This window comes from Myotis yumanensis, unplaced genomic scaffold (assembly GCF_028538775.1).
Source record: "Myotis yumanensis isolate MYYU_CA2020_CCGP unplaced genomic scaffold, mMyoYum1.0.hap1 SCAF_13, whole genome shotgun sequence".
Lineage (NCBI taxonomy): Eukaryota > Metazoa > Chordata > Mammalia > Chiroptera > Vespertilionidae > Myotis > Myotis yumanensis.
The window spans coordinates 1,745,986-1,763,334 of record NW_027223764.1 but is presented as its reverse complement, the minus strand read 5'-3'; the positions used below and the strand labels follow the sequence as shown (position 1 = coordinate 1,763,334).

Sequence of the window (17,349 nt, the reverse complement as noted above, 5' to 3'; positions counted from 1 at the left end):
AAAATGAGAAATTAAAATACGTTTTTAAACTTAAAATAGCGTTGATTTTACAGACTATACATGGGACCTGACACCAGAAGCATATAGTTTTCAATTGATTGAGGAGATCTGTCTTTGTTGTCTTTTCACATGACAATTCCTTGATTTCAGAGATGATAATAGGATGGAAGTCCTTTCCTGGGGTTTTGAGCTTGGAGTAGATGCTGTTTTAAATCGCCAGCCTAACGAACGGGCTTTCCGTGCGACCAGATGGGACGCTGGGTTTGAGTCGCTAAGAGCTTGGAGTGGCCTTTGTTGAGAAGCTGCTTGTCTGTCGCGCGGGGTGTTGATCTGTGGGTGGAGATGAGGGTTTGGGGGACCGTGGAACTGTTGGTACGGTGCCAAAAGGAGAGTTACCTCTTATCAGTTGAATCCTGCTGGAAGCCGCCTCTCAGAGCTTGAAATCAGAACAAATGGAAAGTCCAAACATGCTAACAGTGAATTAGTGTTTTCCAGTAACGCCACGCTTTAACAGCCGGGCCAGGAAATGCCACCGAGTTACCGAGACGAGTCGTGCGTGCACGACGGGAAACGTGGTTGTGTGACATCACGTGCCTGTGGGTGCTGGGGGGACACGGCAGCCAGTGCCTGAGGAGCGCTCTGTCCTCTGGAGGAGGAGTTGGAATTGTAATTTTATTTCATCAAAAGACTCTTATTTGGGGAAACTTGTTTGAAATGCAAACGAGATTTCTCCGCGCAGCCCTTACAGATTGTTGTGATGATGTTATTACTGCCCACAGGCCCCTCTGTGGAGGGCTCCGAGGCCTGAATGGGTGGCTGTGCCAATTAACCGACAGAAGTTTTCAGAACATTGTGTTCTAAGCCAGGTGCATGGGTCGCGTTGCTTTGAGGACTGGCATTTATGCGTGAGAATGAACCTGCCACTGCCCTGGCAGCTCGACCGAAACCCTTTCAGAACAAGCACCGGCTGCTGGTGAACGAGCCCCCGTCGTGTGCGGACTCGGCCTCTCCTTCCTCTGTCACGTGCACGCAGCTTCCATCGTGGGGGGAGAGGTGCACATGCGAACACTTGGTCTTTGTGTGGATAAGGTGTCTCAATCCCCTGATTCTGCATTTTTAAATTTCTATGAAACTATAATGCAGAGGATACCAGAAACCTTAATTTTTCAGGAACTCGTATCAGTAATTAACCTTTATTTGGCTTTGGAATAATTTTTCTTAAATTGATAGATAAAGAAACAGTATCCCTGCGTATGTTAATAGACTTTGAGTTATGTTCTCCTAAATAACGTTTTAGGTATTGATGCGTGCCTGTGTCTGGTAGGCTACAATGAAAAAATCCATTGCTCTCCAGGCCAGCATGTGCCGTGGGAGACCCGGGTCCGAGCTCCTGGGTGTGGCCCGGGAGCCTCGCTGCCTCCAGAGCAGACGGGGCCTGTGTGCGCAGGCTCACCTGCTTCTGGGGGGTGGTGTGCTGGCCCCAGCACTTTCCTGGAGGGCGGGCTGTTCCCTGAGCTTGACCCCTGAGCTTGACCGTGGGGACCAGCCTGTTTGGTTGGAGGACAAGTGCGTGGTGGGGGAAATGGGGAAGCCCTTGTCGGGTCTCTCTGTTGGGCAGGAAACAGTTGTCCTGAGGAGAGGCAGGAGCACATGAGCTTGTTTTATTAACAGTTAATTCACGAAAATGGATGCTAATTTATTCTTCATACACACCATGCAGTTTGTTAGAAAAGTACAAGAATAGTGTGAAATTCTTTGGTCAATTGATGGATCCCTATGTTAGGGGCATAGAAATGAAACTCAACAAATACCCAGGCCCACAGGCTCCCTCCATGCTGAATAGCCCGCTGCATAATGGGCCTCTGCACGGCGAGGGTCCGAGCCCAGTGAGGACTGCATGGGACCCTGAGCAAGATGCCTGGAGTGTTGCTGAAAGATCATTCATTTCCAGCTCAGAGGTCAAGATGGGCTCCAGAAACCAGAGCAAAAAGGGAGCCGAGTCTGTTGGCACCGAGTTTACAAAGTCTTGCCCATCGTGCGATCGACGGATCACGAAGCAGGCTTCTCTGGCTGAGCTGCGAGCTGCCGCTGTGCGGACCTACGCTGTCGGCCCAGGGAAACCAAGTGAAGAAGATGGGAATAGGTCCCGGGACATGAATGGATCAGTGCCCGCTTCCCGGGGAGCTCACCGGAGGCAGAGCTGGCCCGTGTGCCCTTGTCCTGCTGAGGCCATTATAAGACAGACAGACAGACAGACAGCCAGGAGAGCGACTTAAAGTGCTTGCAAATCACTGGCCCAGTTTATGAGGAAGATATAAAAATGGAACCTGCTTTCTTCGCTCTCACATGGCCCATCTGAAGAAATGGCCATTTCCCACGTTGTATTTAATGCGTATTGTGATGCCTGCGTCAGGAAAGAGTCTGTTAGGAAGTGATCTATGGCGCGTGCTGAAGAGCTGTTTAAGAAAAGCCAATAGAACGCATTTGTTTTTCCAAATATCTAAGAATTTACCCTAAAAAATACCCAGCAGTTAGCATATCCTGGGTCTCAGCCGAGGAGCTTGGAAAGAAACTGAGAAGCCTGCTGGGTAAGGAGACCTTGAGCTGCTTTGTGGCTCTTCATTAACACACTTACAAGTGGGGCGGCTGTTGTCATCAGTGAGGGTGATGTCATCAGTGACGACAGCAGAAGAGGACGCTGCGGGGGGGGGGGGCTGTCCCTGCTCCTGCCTCCGCCCCTGCCTCCCGCTCCCGAGACGGGGCTGGTCGGGAGGAAAGGCTAAATGTAGAAGAGGGGTGCTGCCAGTTCTCGTTTCCCTCTGACTCCTGTACCGTGAAAATGTCAGCCTTTGTTCCCATCTAATTTTAGAACATCCCGGCTCAGAAAACGCTAGGATAGAGCTCGTTAAGATGACTGGCAGCCCTGGGACCTGGTGGGGAGGGAGGAGAGGGAAGCAGCTGCCTGGGGACCCGCTGCCCTCCTGCAGCCGCCTCAGCCCCTCGCTGCTGGCTTTGGCGATGAGATAAGTGTGGATGCACGGAAGCAGCAGTAACGACGGTTCCTTTCCGGGTCCCCACCAAGGAACGTCGCTGGACGGGAGAATCTGATGGGAAAGCGGTCGTGTGGCATTTGATTTAATAAACACACTGGGCGCCCTGCAGAGCCGTGTGCAGGCTTTGGAAGAAAGGCCTGGGATTGGGAGTGAAAACCACACGTCACCTTAGTTATAAATAGAACCTTTGCGGGCCACTGTGGCCCTGTGAGACGCGGTGACACTGGGTTTTGAATGAGTGGCATGTGTTGGTGGTGGAGAAGCAGTCGTCAGCAGGGCACACGGCAGGCTTGATCCCCCTGGAAACCCCAGTGGTTCTGTGAAGAGGGCCAGTTGGGTCAAATCGTTGATTATATAGTTTGTTCAAGAGATAGGACAGAATTCCAGAGGGCTTTGTAGTTGCAAGGGCCAGTTGCGGGTTGTTTTTTTAAAATCCTCACTCAAGGATATGCTTTTACTGATTTTAGAGAGAGAGGGAGGGAGAGAGAGAAACATTGATCTGTTGCCTCCCATACGCATCCCAATCGGGGTTGGAACCCACAGCCTGGGTATGTGCCCTGACTGGGAATTGAACCTGAAACCTTTTGGTGCACAGGACGATGCTCCAACCAGCTGAGCCACTCGGCGGAGGTAGTTGTGGCTCTTATTTTAATTAAAAAGTAATGAACTGGATTCAGCTGGGAGGAGAGGTCCATCTGTGGGCCTCCCTGGGAGCTCAGAGGCTTGTTCCCGGAGCTGCGGCCCCCTCGGGGACCTCTGCGTGATGAGACTGTAAATGGCCAAAAGGAAGAGCGGTCATTTTGTTAAGACCAGTTGATTAATGACTTAATTCTCAACAAAACAATATCAGATTATTTTCCGAAGTTGAAATTTATTTTGGTTCTTTTCATTTTATTTATTTATTTTATTATTATTATTATTTTGTTGTTAATCCTCACCTGAAGATATTTTTTCATGGATTTTTTTAGGGAGAGTAGAAGAGAGGGAAAGACAGAGGGAAACATTGACGGGAGAGAAACACATCGATCGGTTGCCTCCTGCAGGAGCCCTGACCGGGCCGGAGAGGAGCCTGCAATCAAGCTGCATGCCCTTGACCGAATCCAGTCCGCGACCCTTCAGCCTGTGGCCAAAGCTCCATCCACTGAGCCACACCAGCTTGGGAGATTTTTTTTTTTAATACTAAAATTTGGAGAAAAGGTGATTGGAACCCAGGCAAGTCACTTTCTTTTTCTGGGTTTCAGTTTTTTTCCCCTAAAACTAGGGTGTTTAGTCAGTGATATTTAAAGTTCTCTATCCCTTAGGCTGGGCGGCCACAGACTGGGTGGCTTAAACAATAGAAATGTGTTTTATGTGTAGAGACTGCGAATTCCAAGATCGAGGTGCCAGCAGAGTAGGCTCCGTCCTGCAGCCTCTCCTCTGGGCTGTCTGTCGGCAGCGCCGTCTCCCTGGCCTCTTTGACTCTGATGCTTGGGGGGCGAGGGAGTGCGCTCCAGGAACCTGCTCTTGGGTCTCTTCCTGAGCCTCTCGATGGCTCTGGTGCTGAAGCACCTTTTGTTAAGAAGTGAGGACCAGCCCTGGCCCGTGTGGCTTGGTGGATAGAGCATTGGCCTGGGACGGTCTCGGGTTCGATTCTGGTCAAGGCGTGTACCTCTGTTGCAGGCTCCTCCCTGGCCAGGCCCTGGTTGGGATGCATGCAGGAGGCAACCGATCGATGTTTCTCTGTCTGTCCCTCTCTCCTCCACTCTCCCTAAAAATCAGTGGGAAAATATCCTCTGGTGAGGATTAAAAAAACACACAAAACAAGTGAGGCCCAGAAATCACAAAAATTACAGTGCGCGTCCCAGTGTGTGTCGGCAGGCTCCACGGCCCCCCGAGTCCCCTCGGTGAGAGCGCCGCCCTCCAAGTGGCGATGATTTAGTCACGCACGTAGGACTGCGGGGAAATGCTCGCGTGGACGCACTCCGATTGAAAGAAATGCCAAGGCCGAGGTCTCCTTCCTCCTGCAGGTCTGGATGCCAAGTCATTGTTTGCAGCGACATCAAACAAGGGAACCGAACGCAGGTCCCAGTGGCGGCGCCGGTTCGATGACCGCGGTGGAGTTGGGTTTGGTCTCTTACCGGCGCCCGGGAGCAGCCGGCTCAGGCTTTCGCGGTCGGTCCCACCTTGCGTCCAGGTTTGACTTCCTTGGTGAGTGAGGCGTGCTGCTTTGCTTGGCGCTGCTCTGAGTGTCAGTGCACGCGCAGCGGCACTTAGAAGTTTGATGTTCGGTACCACTTTCAGAAGCTTGTCTGGTTTGACCTCAGTTCCTACTGGAGCTCACAGGATGGTGGGGAGAGTCCAGCGAGGCAGCTGCTCATGCCCGTCTGGACATTGCAGATCTGCTCATGTCACCGTCTCACTGGCGGTGAAGTGAACAGTCTCTCAGCTCCTGAAGTCCTGAGTGTGACTGCGGCTAGAACAGCGTCCCTTTGCCCTGCTCACCTCAAAGAGCTTACGTCTCTGAACCATATTTAAAAGCTCTATAGAAATGAGGCCAAGGCCCTGGCTGGTTTGGCTCAGTGGATAGAGCGTCGGCCTGCAGACTGAAGGGTCCCGGGTTCGGTTGCAGTCAGGGGCACGTGCCCAGGTTGCGCGCTCAATCCCCAATGTGGGGTGTGTAGGAGGCAGCCAATCAATGATTCTCTCTCATCATTGATGTTCCTCTCTCCCTCTCCCTTCCTCTCTGAAATCAATAAAAACGTTTAAAAAAATAGAGATGAGGTCAGTATGATAAGGGGTGAGCCACGAGGACAGAACACAATCAGAGCATCACCACTTTGAGGTAGGTGGGCCGCCAGTCAGTGCCCGTGTAACCTGCTGTGATCCAGATTTGTTGTCATTTTTGTGAAAGTGAAGAGCAGCTGTAAGATAGGATGTAGAATGGCAGGCGACTTCTCACTGATGATAATTCCTTTCTGTTTCAGGTCAGCTACAGGAAATGCACGTGCAAAGTAGGCAAGGCCGGTCCCCTTGTAAACAGCCGTGGGTCTGGTGAAACAAAACAGCTTTGCTTTTGGTTCCTTGGAAGATTGACACGCTGCCGAGGAGCGTTAGACACTGGCGGGCGGTGTGATGTGCAGGGCAGATGTGCTTTCCATGCTGCTCCCAGGCGTGTCCTGCCAAGTGGAGCCAGAGACTCATGTTTTCTTGGTATTTCCAATCCAAACGATTCCGCCTTCAAAATGGGAATTTAAACTCGGTGACACCACCCACGGCATCTAGTGTAACAGTTCCTTCGCTGCCTCATGGGAATGAAGTTCACATGGTTTCAGTTTTATGGGGCTGGGCAGGCTAGCAGTAGCTTACAGCAGATCACTAGGGATGAGGTAAAAATAGATTTTGCTGGAGGCAGTGACTTATATGGCAGATAGTTGACAGAAGAGAAAAGTTAAGTTAAAGTTTGGGCTTGTGTCTCAAATACTAAATGTGAAATCTACTAAAGAATACATATACTTTAAAAGATGTTTTTATGGTTTTTTTAGTGAGAAAGGAAGGGAGAGAGAGAGAAACATCAGTGTCAGAACGAAACATCGACTGGTTGCCTCCTGCATGCTCCCCACCGGGGATCGAGCCCGCACCCCGGACATGTGCCCTGACCGGGAATGGAACTGGCAACCTTTCAGTGCATGGGATAATGCCCAACCAACTGAGCCACACCGGCCAGGACTGGAGAATATTTTAAGAAAAAAATTGGCCCATCCAGCGTGGCTCAGTGGTTGAGCGTCAACCTATGAACCAGGAGGTCACAGTTCGATTCCCAGTCGGGGTACATATGCAGGTTGTGGGCTCAATCCCAGTGCGATGATTCTTTCTCATCACTGATGTCTCCTCTCTTTCTTCCTCTCTCTCCTTTCCTTTTTGAAATAAATAAAAATATATTAAAAAAATTGTGACTGTTTTCATTTGAAGATAACAACATTTAGTCTGGGTGTGCTGTTGAAATATTTTCCAGGTTAAATTCAGTGTATAGCAGTATTGTTTTTAGTTATGTTTTTGGTGGAGTAATCGTGTTGTGTGATACTAATTAGACTACATCAGCTAAGACCCTGAGCAGATAAGGGAAAGGCCAGTAACTAATTATGCCTCTGCATCTCGGCATTAAAATAGTAAAATAGCCCTAGCTGGTTGGGCTCAGTGAATAGAGCCTGAGCCTGTGGACTGAAGGGTCCTGGGTTCAATTCCGGTCAAGGGCACATGCCCGGGTTGCGGGCTCGATCCCGGTGTGGGGCGTGCAGGAGGCAGCCGATCCATGATTCTCTCATCATTGATGTTTCTCTCTCCCTCTCCCTGCCTCTCTGAAATCAATAAAAATATATTTTTTTAAGAAAGTAAAATAGTTTGGTAAGTTTTCCATATACAGTAACTTTGAATGTAGATAGTGAAAAGCCTTCATTATATTTATTTTTGCTTCTTTATCATGCCTAAACTTTTCAGTGTCTGTGTTTTTCATGGCTTGTGTTGTCTTGTAGCGCCTAACCAATAGCTACTGTTAACTTTGCAACAAGACAACAATGTGCTGTCAAGTGGGATTCAGCCTGAACTGTTGCTCTGCTCTTTCCGGCGTACTTCCCCCAGAGCTCTTCCTCCAGTGAGCTGCAAGCGTGACATTCGCTATGTTTCCAGCACCTGCCAACTTGGAAACCGGGGTTTGTGCTCAGGACGTGGGCTTACAACCCCACTTTGTGGCACACAATGCCGGCCCAGCTGGCAGCTCCCTGCCTCAATGGCGCTAGACGTTTGTGACAAAGCCGCGCTGATTCAGTAGCGGGCCCCTCAAGCTGCTCTCGACTCCCATTCTGTGTCAGAGGAGTTAGATTGGGATCATTAAACTTAATGCTGTGGATTTTCGTTAAATTCAGTGAAAATAAATTTGTTTTATTTGGTTCTTGAGTCAAAATAACTTTGTCTTCAAGAACTGCAGTACCTTTTATGAAATGTGTGTGTATAGATTTGGGATATATGTATATACACACACATGCACACGCAGATGCACATGAGGTTGCAGCCAGGGCTGTGCCTCCTTTTCATTAGCGGGAAGGTCTCAGCACAAGACACCAGCAGAGAGGAAAGCACACGGCTTGGCGTGTCAGGCTGATGTCGGCAGGCAGGGAGTTGTACCTGGAGCATGGATGTGGGAACAATTACAGAACTTTTTGTTTTATTTTTTGTTACTCCTCACCCGAGGATATTTTTCCATTGATTTTTAGAGAGAGGTAAAGACAGAGAGAAGCATCGATGTGAGAAACACATCAATTGGTTGCCTCCTGCACACGCCGACCTGGGCCTGGGCTGGGGAGGAGCCAGCAACCAAGGTACGTGCACTTGACCAGAATTGAACCCGGGACCCTTTGGTCCGCAGGCCGATGCTCTACCCATTGCCAAACCCGCCAGGGCAGAACTTATTTTTTTGAATGAGAGCCACATGAGAAAATTGCCACCATAGTAAGTACAGGTTTTTGATTTCCATCTATAATCAGAATTTTTCACGTTTTCCAAAGAAGCCTCTTTTGCTCACTGGTTCCAGTAGCCAGTCTCTTTGGAAGTGCTTCAGGTGAATTGGGGATGTCTGCCTCCTCATGATCTGTTCTAAGAAATGTTCAGCTTCTGCTTCTAAAAAGATCTTTTCAGATGCAGAAAGGACAGTGTGAAATGTGAATGACTGACCTTTAATACAAGGGTTGTGACAAAGGCGCGGTGCTCTGGAGGCTGAATAAAGGAGTTAACACACATCTGGCGGCTGCTGCGGGGCTCAGCGCAACATGTTTGATGTTTGTGTCACTGTTAGTCTAAAAAGAATATGTTGTTCTCAGAGGCAAACTAGTGCATATTTTTAAGTGGGGAGCTCTTTGAAAACTGGCTGCAGATAGATTTGATGGGAAAAACTGAACGTTGACTGGTCCTTACCCAAACTTCAAAGCTTAGTTTGAATATCACATTTGTCTTCTTTTAAAGGCACAAAAACAAAATACCCACCAACTCCCTAGGACACTCCTTTGTGCATATCACAACCCAACCTTTACCCTCCTCTGCACAAAAGTGCTTAGGTGAATACTTTTATTAGCTTGTTGATACAAGTTCTAGTTGATCACACCCTTTCTTAATAAAATACACCCTGTTTGTCTCTTGTTGCTTAAGAGCTTGAAACTTGGGGTGGGGGAGCTCTTCATAGGGAATGACACTAAACCCCGGGCGGTGAGTGGGCGGGGTGCCCACCATGCACACAGCCTCCCGCCTGGGCAGCTCTGCTGGGGCCAGGCGAGCCAGGACGGTGGTTCCATCCCTGGGTTTCATCTGGGTCTCGGAGTGAGACTGCCTGTAACCTCCACATTTTCTCTCTCCCAGGATATTCCGTGGTTTAACCCAATCAGTGGGGATCAATTATAATGGAAACGCTACAGGGGATCATTTTTGGTTACTACTTACGGATTTATTCCTAAATTGGCCTGTGAATTTGTGTTGAGGTGTCTGTCTGTGCTATAAATCTGGTTCTGGCCTTCTAGGATTGAACAAAGGTAGATAGTGCACCCCCTTCCCCCAGTTGCCGCTTACATGGTCTTAAATCCAGAGTTCCACTGAGTTTATATTTATTCTTCTGAATTGAGCAAAACTCGAATATACAACCTTTTGGGTGGGGTTTTTATAATTAAGAACTATGTAATATAGCTCTAAAAAGTGGGGGTGTTTTAATATCTATGGGATTTGTTAATAGTGTGGGTGGAGCCTTATAGTATGGAAGGTTCAGTGACACAGGCCTTCATGTCTATATTTTTAGCCTTTGGGGATTCAAATTAAGTAAATGAGAAATAGCTGTTCATTGGCTAGTAGCACAGCTCCTTAACCATGTGTTTTAGTTTTGTACATTCTCAATAAAATAAAGTCTCAGAACCAGAAAAGCAGGCTGCTGTAGGTTGGAAAGGGCCTGCCATCACCACAGCCCTTAGAGTTCCTCGCGACTAAAATCACCCTGAAAGCAGCGAGAGTAACGGTCACAGTGATCGTTTCCAGGCTCGCGACCCCTGCGTTTTGTTTTTAAGTTGACCTGCTGAACTGGTAATTGCAGGAATAAACTGAGTGCTTGCCAGCAGGAGTCACTCTAGGCCTCCTAATAAAAGCAAATTAAACTATATCCTTAAAGCCCTCCACGGCGAGGTGACGCGGAGGAGGTGGCGTTGGGGAGATGTAGCAGCATTCCCAGATTAACCCGGGCCTTTCTTTGTCCCGCTCCTCTCAGAATGACCCGCGCTGGCTTTTTAAAGTGTTTGTGGACGAGGACATCAGTATCTTAGGATTCTGCGAGTTCGCTCATGTTGGCTTTCATAGGATTACGTCCCACATCATCTACAAACCCCTCTGCTTTGCTGGCCATGCTCCTCTTGGAGCAGAAATCACTGGAGTGAGCTGTAGTCAGTGTGAAAGGAGATGTTAGCTCATGGTTTTCTGAAAAAGAATGGGCCCAGTGTGATGAGAAACTGAAATATTTCAGCAATAGCCATGAAATATAATCGTTTCCCAAGTGCACACAAGCTCAAAAAGTTAATTGTTCATTTATGTTTGATACTGGGATTGAAACGTTGGATTAAAACCAATTAAATGTTCCTAGAAGCAACAGAAAAAGTTTCCTGATTTATGAATAGAACCATTCAAACGGCTCAGACACAATCCATGTCAAGTAATGAGGTGTTTTGTTTTTTTGGCAAAGGAGAACACAAAACAGGCATAGGGAGTTCTTTTAAAAAAGTCTCTTTTTGGACACAAGGTCAATAAAATAACCTCCACCAACAGGCAGGCGTGCGGGGCAGCTAGGGCTCTTCCCAGGACCATCCCCTCCCCCAGGTGAGCCGCACAGGGAGCCGCCCGCCCCGCGTCTCTGTCCGGGCCGCATTCCTGAACTGAAGTCAACATCCCCGGCTACGGAGCTAAACACGCGCCTCGCCTAGCAACCGAGCCTTCCTCCTCCGGTGGCAGGAGTTTGGGCCGCGGCTTCGGAAGCGCACATTCCTTCATTTCCACCCGCGCCGGGGCCAGGGAGCGAGCGCCTCATCTTCCCAAAGTGTGACCACACGCACACGTCCCGGCCCCCCGCAGCCCTGTCCCGATCGTGTCTTCAAAACCCCAAACCCACAACCCGGAAGCTGGACGTCTCCAGTGCACGCGGCTCGGGGGTCAGTCCCGCCTCGTGCCGGGGGCCGGGGAGACTCCTGCGGGGGGCCTGGCCCCGGGCCCGGGCCGCCTCGGTGGCCGCTCGGCCAGGGCCCCTTCCCGCGTCCCCGGGCCCGGCCGGCGCGGGCTCGGTAGCAGGACGCCCTCTAGCCCCGCTGGCGGCGCGCCGCGACCCCCCCACTCCCCGCCCACCGGCGGCTGCGCGCACTGCACCCCGCCGCACGCCGCCGGCTCCTGCCCGCCACCCGCCGCCGAGCGCCCGGCCCGCAGCGCCCGCACCGCCGGTCCCAGCCACTCGCAGCGGCGATCGGGCGCCCCGCGGAGGAGGCGGCGGCGCGGCCTGGCCGGGCGGGTTGAAGGGACGAGTCGCACGCGGCTCAGGAAGTGACAAGTCGGTTTCCTCCCTGGGAGCCGCTCGGTGTGCAGCGCTCGGCGCCGGCGGGAGAGCGCGCGCGGCAGCCCGAGGACTTGGCGACCGCGCGGGGCCCGCGCCCGGCCGCGCACAGTAAGCGACCCCGGGCGGGGGGTTGGGGGAGGCGGCCGGTGGGGGGGAGGGCGGCCGGGGGTCGGTCCCGAGCGGCGGTTCCTGCCGAGCGCGCCCCGCTGCCGGCGGGGGGGAGCCCTCGGCGCGCAGGGCTCGCCTTTCTCGTTTTGTTGCTGGTCTCGCTCCGCCTTGTTCCGCGTCGGGCTGGGTGGTTTCTCGGGGCGCCGCGCCGCTCCCGGGGGCCGGCGTGAGACTTGTCAGAGCGCCGCCGGGGAGCGAGCCGGCCCGGCCCCCGCGGAGAAGCCTGCGTTCCCGGGGCGGGCTCGGGAACGGCTGCGCCCGGGGTGCCCCCTTCTCCGCGTCTCAACTTGAGCCCCAGGACCCGGCGGCCCCGCTCGCCCCGAACTTCCCGCATCGGTTGCAGACAACTCTTTTGTTCGCTGAAGTTTTCGCTGCCGCCCCCGGGATGCGGGCGCGAGCGGCGGGCTCCACACGGCGGGCCGCCCGGGGCGGTCGCGTTGCGGGTGAGGAGGTGTTCGGTCCCGGGCGGGGGCCGCGGATGGGGCGTGCGGAGCGTGGGGCGCCGGCGCGGCTCCTGCACATGGCGAGCAGGGCCTCGGGCGCGGGCACACTGGTCGAGCCACATTTTTGCCCGTCCCTGGCTTGCACACCCGTGGGAGTCCGCCTCCCCTCTCGGGGTTCCACTTGGTGGGGCGGGGCGGGGCGGTGGAGGCCAGGACGCCCCAGAGTCCCGGAGGGCCCTCGCTTTGCGCTGCCCCGAGTGGCTTCTCTGGCGCCCCCCAGCTCACCACCCCCGCCTGCAGACTTGGGGAACAATGCTCGTGGCGCGGGACAGGGCAGCAGGTCCCGGGGAGTCGCGCGAGCCGCCTTGCTCGAGTCCTTCGGCCCCCGGACGCCCCCTGAAGCCGGCTCCCTGCCTCTGACCGCCCGGGTTCATTAACACGTACTATACGTGGAACGACGGCGAACAAAGAACAGCTCTTTGCAGCATTTGATGAATGGGATTCTGCCTCCTATAGGCCACACTCCGAGGCTTCCGTGCGCTGTAGTCTCCGGACTCGGACTCGGTGCTGGGCCGGTGGCCCCGGATGCATTCCCAGCTGGGACCCCGGCAGGGCATCGGTGCCGCCGCCGCCGCCGCCGCGGAGGGAGCTGGGCTGACAGTGGCTCAGTAGGAAGAAGTGCGTGTGGCACGGGGTGCGGAGGCCCGGCTGCTCCCTGTGGTCTGCTGCAGGAGTCGGAGTGGCATTGTTTATTGGCCCGGGAGCCAGGCGAGCGTCTGGTGCTGCTCACACCATATTAGCAGACTTGCGAGCCGCAAGCTGGCCGGGTTGCTCCCAGCAGTCCCGGGCTGGGAGGGCTCCCTCCTCGCTCAGATTCCGGACTCCCGGGTCAGGATGCCACCCGGTTGGAGGACTTGGGAAGGGACGGAGGTAGCAGACTGGGTGACAGTCCCTGTTCCTGACTTGGCCGGGTTTTGGTTTCACTTTAATGTACCCACTAAGCTGTGAGTTATCTCAGTCAGTGACAGTTTTGATCCTGACTTGCAGGTCTGTAGGGACCCCTCCGTCCCCTCTTAGCTGTGGACAACTAGATAAACAAAACAGCGTCTTGTCCCAGCGATAAACCTGGGTTAGCGGGAGAAGGTCCGGGCCTTCAGTTGTGGATGCAGAGCCCTTGACCCTGTATCTGCACTGGGTGGGGGTCTGGATGCGGCCAGGCACCCTGCAGGCCTCGAGGGTGCTGACCCAGCTGCCCGGCACCCACTGTTCCAGTCTGCAGCATGGGGAGGCTCGGGGCAGATCTGTGCTTTTCTCCCAGTGCCCCCTCCAGAGAGCAAGATGGCTCTAAGGCTGGTGCACATGCTGTTGCCCAGACTTCCTGTGCTCCCCTGAGGAGGTGAGACCGATGAGCAGTCATTTGAACAGCGAAGACCAGTTCAGAATACAGGCGGGCAGTGCTGCGGCGGCAGAGGTGGGCCGGCCCGTCCTGAGGCGGGACCAGAGCAGCATCCCAGTGTTCTGATAGGTAATGTTTTGGGTTGTTTCTCCCTCCGGGTTTCAGCTTAGGGGTAGGTCGTGTGTATGGAGCATTTTGGAATCTCATGACGTTCTTTTGGGAAGAGCTTTAAGATACTTAGCGACATCCTGGTGGCTACCCTAAGTCGGCATTTTGTGGGAAGCCCTGTTGTTATTTCTTAGGCTATTTCTGTCCACACCGTTTGGACTTTCCCTGTTGCGGCCTTTGCTGTCCCCTGGCCCCCCCACCTCCCCAGTTCTGTAGGAGCTGAGTGGACTGCGTGTCCTTTCAGTGGGTTCAGGGAGCAGGCGCCTGAGCAAAGCCCAGAGAAGGCCAGCTCCCCTGGCCTGCAGGAGGCCGGAGGGAGAGGCGGGAGCCGGTGTAAAACCTGGGAGTGGGCAGCAGAGGCCGCCTCGGAGCAAGTTGGCGCATCTTTGCCCGGCTCTTTAAAAAGGCAGGCCCTCCTCACCCGCTGCTCCGTGCAGTGGGCCCCGAAGGCCAAGGGGAGACCCGCTGTCAGGTGCTTTCCTCCACGCTCACCCTGCCGTGTGACTTTTCTGAATTTCCTACTGGATGGAGAAAACTTGTTGTTCTTGCCCTTAAAAAAAAAAAAAAAAGACTGAAATAAGCAAACACTCAGCCCAGCACAACCCCCATGGTTACCACCACCACACACACCTCTCTGAAGTGCAATAAAAAGAAACGGTAGGCATGGTTTGTTGTGTAATCTGCTGATAATACAAGTTTCGGTCTTGATGGAAACCAGATGTGGAGGGCTCCCTTTAATTGATCCAGCCGGGTGTGGAGAGTGGGGGGACGGACACTTTAATAGATCAGCCCTTGCCAACCCCAAAGGCGACTGTTTTTTTTTTTTTCTTTTTTCCACTCGAGGGGAGAATCTCCAAGTCGGGGCTTTTTCGAGGATTTTGCCTCTTGGCCTCTCCCCTCGCTGCAGCTGTCCTTTTTGTCAGCGTCTCCTCCCGTGAAAGAACCGGTTTGTTGCCAACACGAAGCACATGGCCGAGGCTGGCGGGCTCCGCGCAGTTGCACCCGGCTGGGCGCCTCTCTCCCCGTCCAGCTGCTGCCCTGCCCTCCGCCCTCCAACGCAGAGCCCGGCTGAGGGCTTGGGTGCTGCGAGGAATGCTGATCGCTCGCCCCCAGCTCCCCTCCCAGCCCTCCGCCGGCCCCTGGAGAGCTGTTGCTGTTCAAACTTGCCCAGTGAGTACACTGCAGACTCTCCCAGGCCGGCTCCTTTCTGTGTGTGCCTCCTGCCGGCTGTGCGAGGGCTCTCGCTGCCCGCTGAGCCGCCTGTGTCGTGGCCATGGTCAGGGGCCGCTGGGATAGCTGCCTCCATTAACTGCGGTCCCCTCGCGGGCCGTGGGCCGCGGGCCGGGCCGGGATGTGAACTTTGGAAACGAACCCAGAGGCTTAGATATGCTGATGTGCCCGGAGCCTCGCCTCGCCGGAGGAAGGTTGGTTTTAGCGCAGTTTACATTAACATGATTAATGGCCGCGCCACTGAAAAGTCTATATTCAAAAGCAATTTACCGGCCCCTGGGGTTCTTACGGGGGAGTCATTTTCTTTGCCAAACAACTTCGTGTGAAGGTAACCTCTTCTTTGATGTCTAATCCAAACCTCGTACGCACACAGCTTTGGATCCAGGTGGGAGCTCCGAAAATTGCGGGTTGTGGTTTCCTTGCTGCCTGTCTTGACCTTGCGGAACTCGGGTCAGAGGGCAGCGGATTCTTGCCTCTAAAAGTGTGGCAGCGAGAGTGCCCGTGGGTCGGGCGGGCGGAGGACACCTTGGGGGGGGGGGGGGGGCGGGGAGCTGGCTCCGGGAGGGGGTCTTGGAGGAGGGGACGCAGGGCCAGGTTTTCCCTGCAGCAACTGGAGACACTTGAGCGTTTTCAGAAAACAGAGCCGTCTGTGCCGCCGCCTCTCTCTCCTCTTCCCTTTTTGTTCGGGCGTGGGTTGATTGAGAGGGAACCGCTGATGGGTGGGTCTGAAAGCAGCCCTAGGAGCCCGAGAAAATAAAAACAGAGGAAGGGCCTGGGAGGATTTTGCATTTCAAAGGGTCTACCTTGTCGAATTTCACATCACGTCAGGGGTTACGGAGCAGCGTGACAGGCACCCCCTCCTCCCGCGGTGGGGCTGCAGAGCTGGAGGGAGTCTGCCTTTCAAGGGGGGAGGGGGGAGGGGGGCAGCTTGGCTGGACCGCAGGGAAGTCTTGGAAACAGCGCCCCTCCCCTCGGGCGTGCACTGTCCCTGGAGGGACCTTGTCCACTGGGCCACTCCTAGGAGGTCAACGGGATCATTCTGGTAAACAGCCGTTTGACCCCCAAATGCGGGGCAGGCCGACTCCTGGCTGCTCTGCTCCTTCCCCTGCTCCCCCCAAACAAGGAAACGGATTCTCCTGGGTGATGTGGCTCCCAAGTTCCTGAGATTCGGGGCCACGGAAAGCTGGGCGCAGATGGTTCAAAGAACAGCAGCAGGGCCCATGGGCGTTGAGGGCTCACCCTGGGCCAGGGGCGTGGCCTGCACTCTAATTCTCAGAGCAATCCTGCCGTGACCGCCGGGGAAACCGAGGCTCAGAGAGGCCGAGTAACTGGCCCCAGGCCACACGACTGCCAGGCCGGGAAGCTGGCAGCTCTGGCCCGTCCACCTTGCTCTGCACACACCGTGCCCTCAGCCGGTGTGCGCATAAGACAGAGGCACGGCTTCTGCTTTATCTCAGAGCATAAGTTTTGTTTAGTCTTGTTAGCACCACGGGGAAACGTAGAAATTTAGCTGCCGCTCTCCCTTTACCCCCCTCTCCTGTAGCCTTTTTTTTTTTTTTTTTTGAGGAGCGATCAGATTCTGTATGGACCACAGGACGAGAGGCAGTGCCTCCACTGGGGAGACCGAGATGTTTTACTTCGTCCTTACAGAAGACAGATTCTCACGAAAATGTAATTATTCCCAGTGACCTTGGGGGCAGCGGGGAGTGAGGCTGGCAGCCCGCTAGAAGCATCCCCGTGTATTCAGGTTCCATTTTCCGTTCAGAGAGACTGCGAGGAGGCTCGCCGGCGCCGGGGTTTTCATGTGTAACTCAGGTGTCTCCGCGGAAATCGTTCTGTGGCGCTGCCCTCCCAGGTCTGTGCAGAGCCCCCTGTTGTTGACGGGCCTGGAGTAATCAGGCAACTAAACATAACTGTGCCTCCTCCGGCCGTGAAACTGGCCACCCCCCAGGGCTGGTCAGGTGCCCTGCGTGCTGTCGCGGACAGATGGCTCTTTGCAGGTTGATCCTGGTTGGGGTGTGGGGGTGGGGGCAGGATGCCCACCTCCTGCAAAGCCTGCTGGGCGGGCTGCGCTGCCCTTTCTGCCCCGAGAGAGTGTGTGGACAGGGCTGGGCCCCCGCGGGCTGCGTTTTTAGAATCCAGCGCAGTGGTTCTCAGCGCCGTCCGCACATTGGGCCACCGGGAGGTTTAAACAAACACCTGTGTCTGGGCGGCACCAGGACCAGTTACATCAGAACCTTAAGAGGAGGGCAGGCTCAGCATTGGTTTTTAAATATATTGTTATTGATGTCAGAG

The 17,349-nt window shown here is 54.1% G+C and overlaps 1 protein-coding gene across 4 annotated transcripts in view; it reads left to right on the top strand.

The window, feature by feature from the left end:
- The window catches only part of FAM53B (family with sequence similarity 53 member B), an 83,580-nt gene that overhangs the window by 1,923 nt on the left and 64,308 nt on the right, over positions 1–17,349 (top strand). Inside the window, exon 1 of one of the 4 annotated variants that reach the window (XM_070432061.1) lies at positions 11,482–11,757. The exons of 1 other annotated variant lie outside the window; for it this stretch is intronic. The gene's annotated coding sequence lies outside the window, so the exon portion shown is untranslated. Of the gene's footprint in view, positions 1–11,481; positions 11,758–11,915; positions 12,261–15,204; positions 15,249–17,349 lie in introns of those variants that run through there. 2 more of the 4 variants (XM_070432062.1, XM_070432063.1) reach the window with 2 other exon arrangements.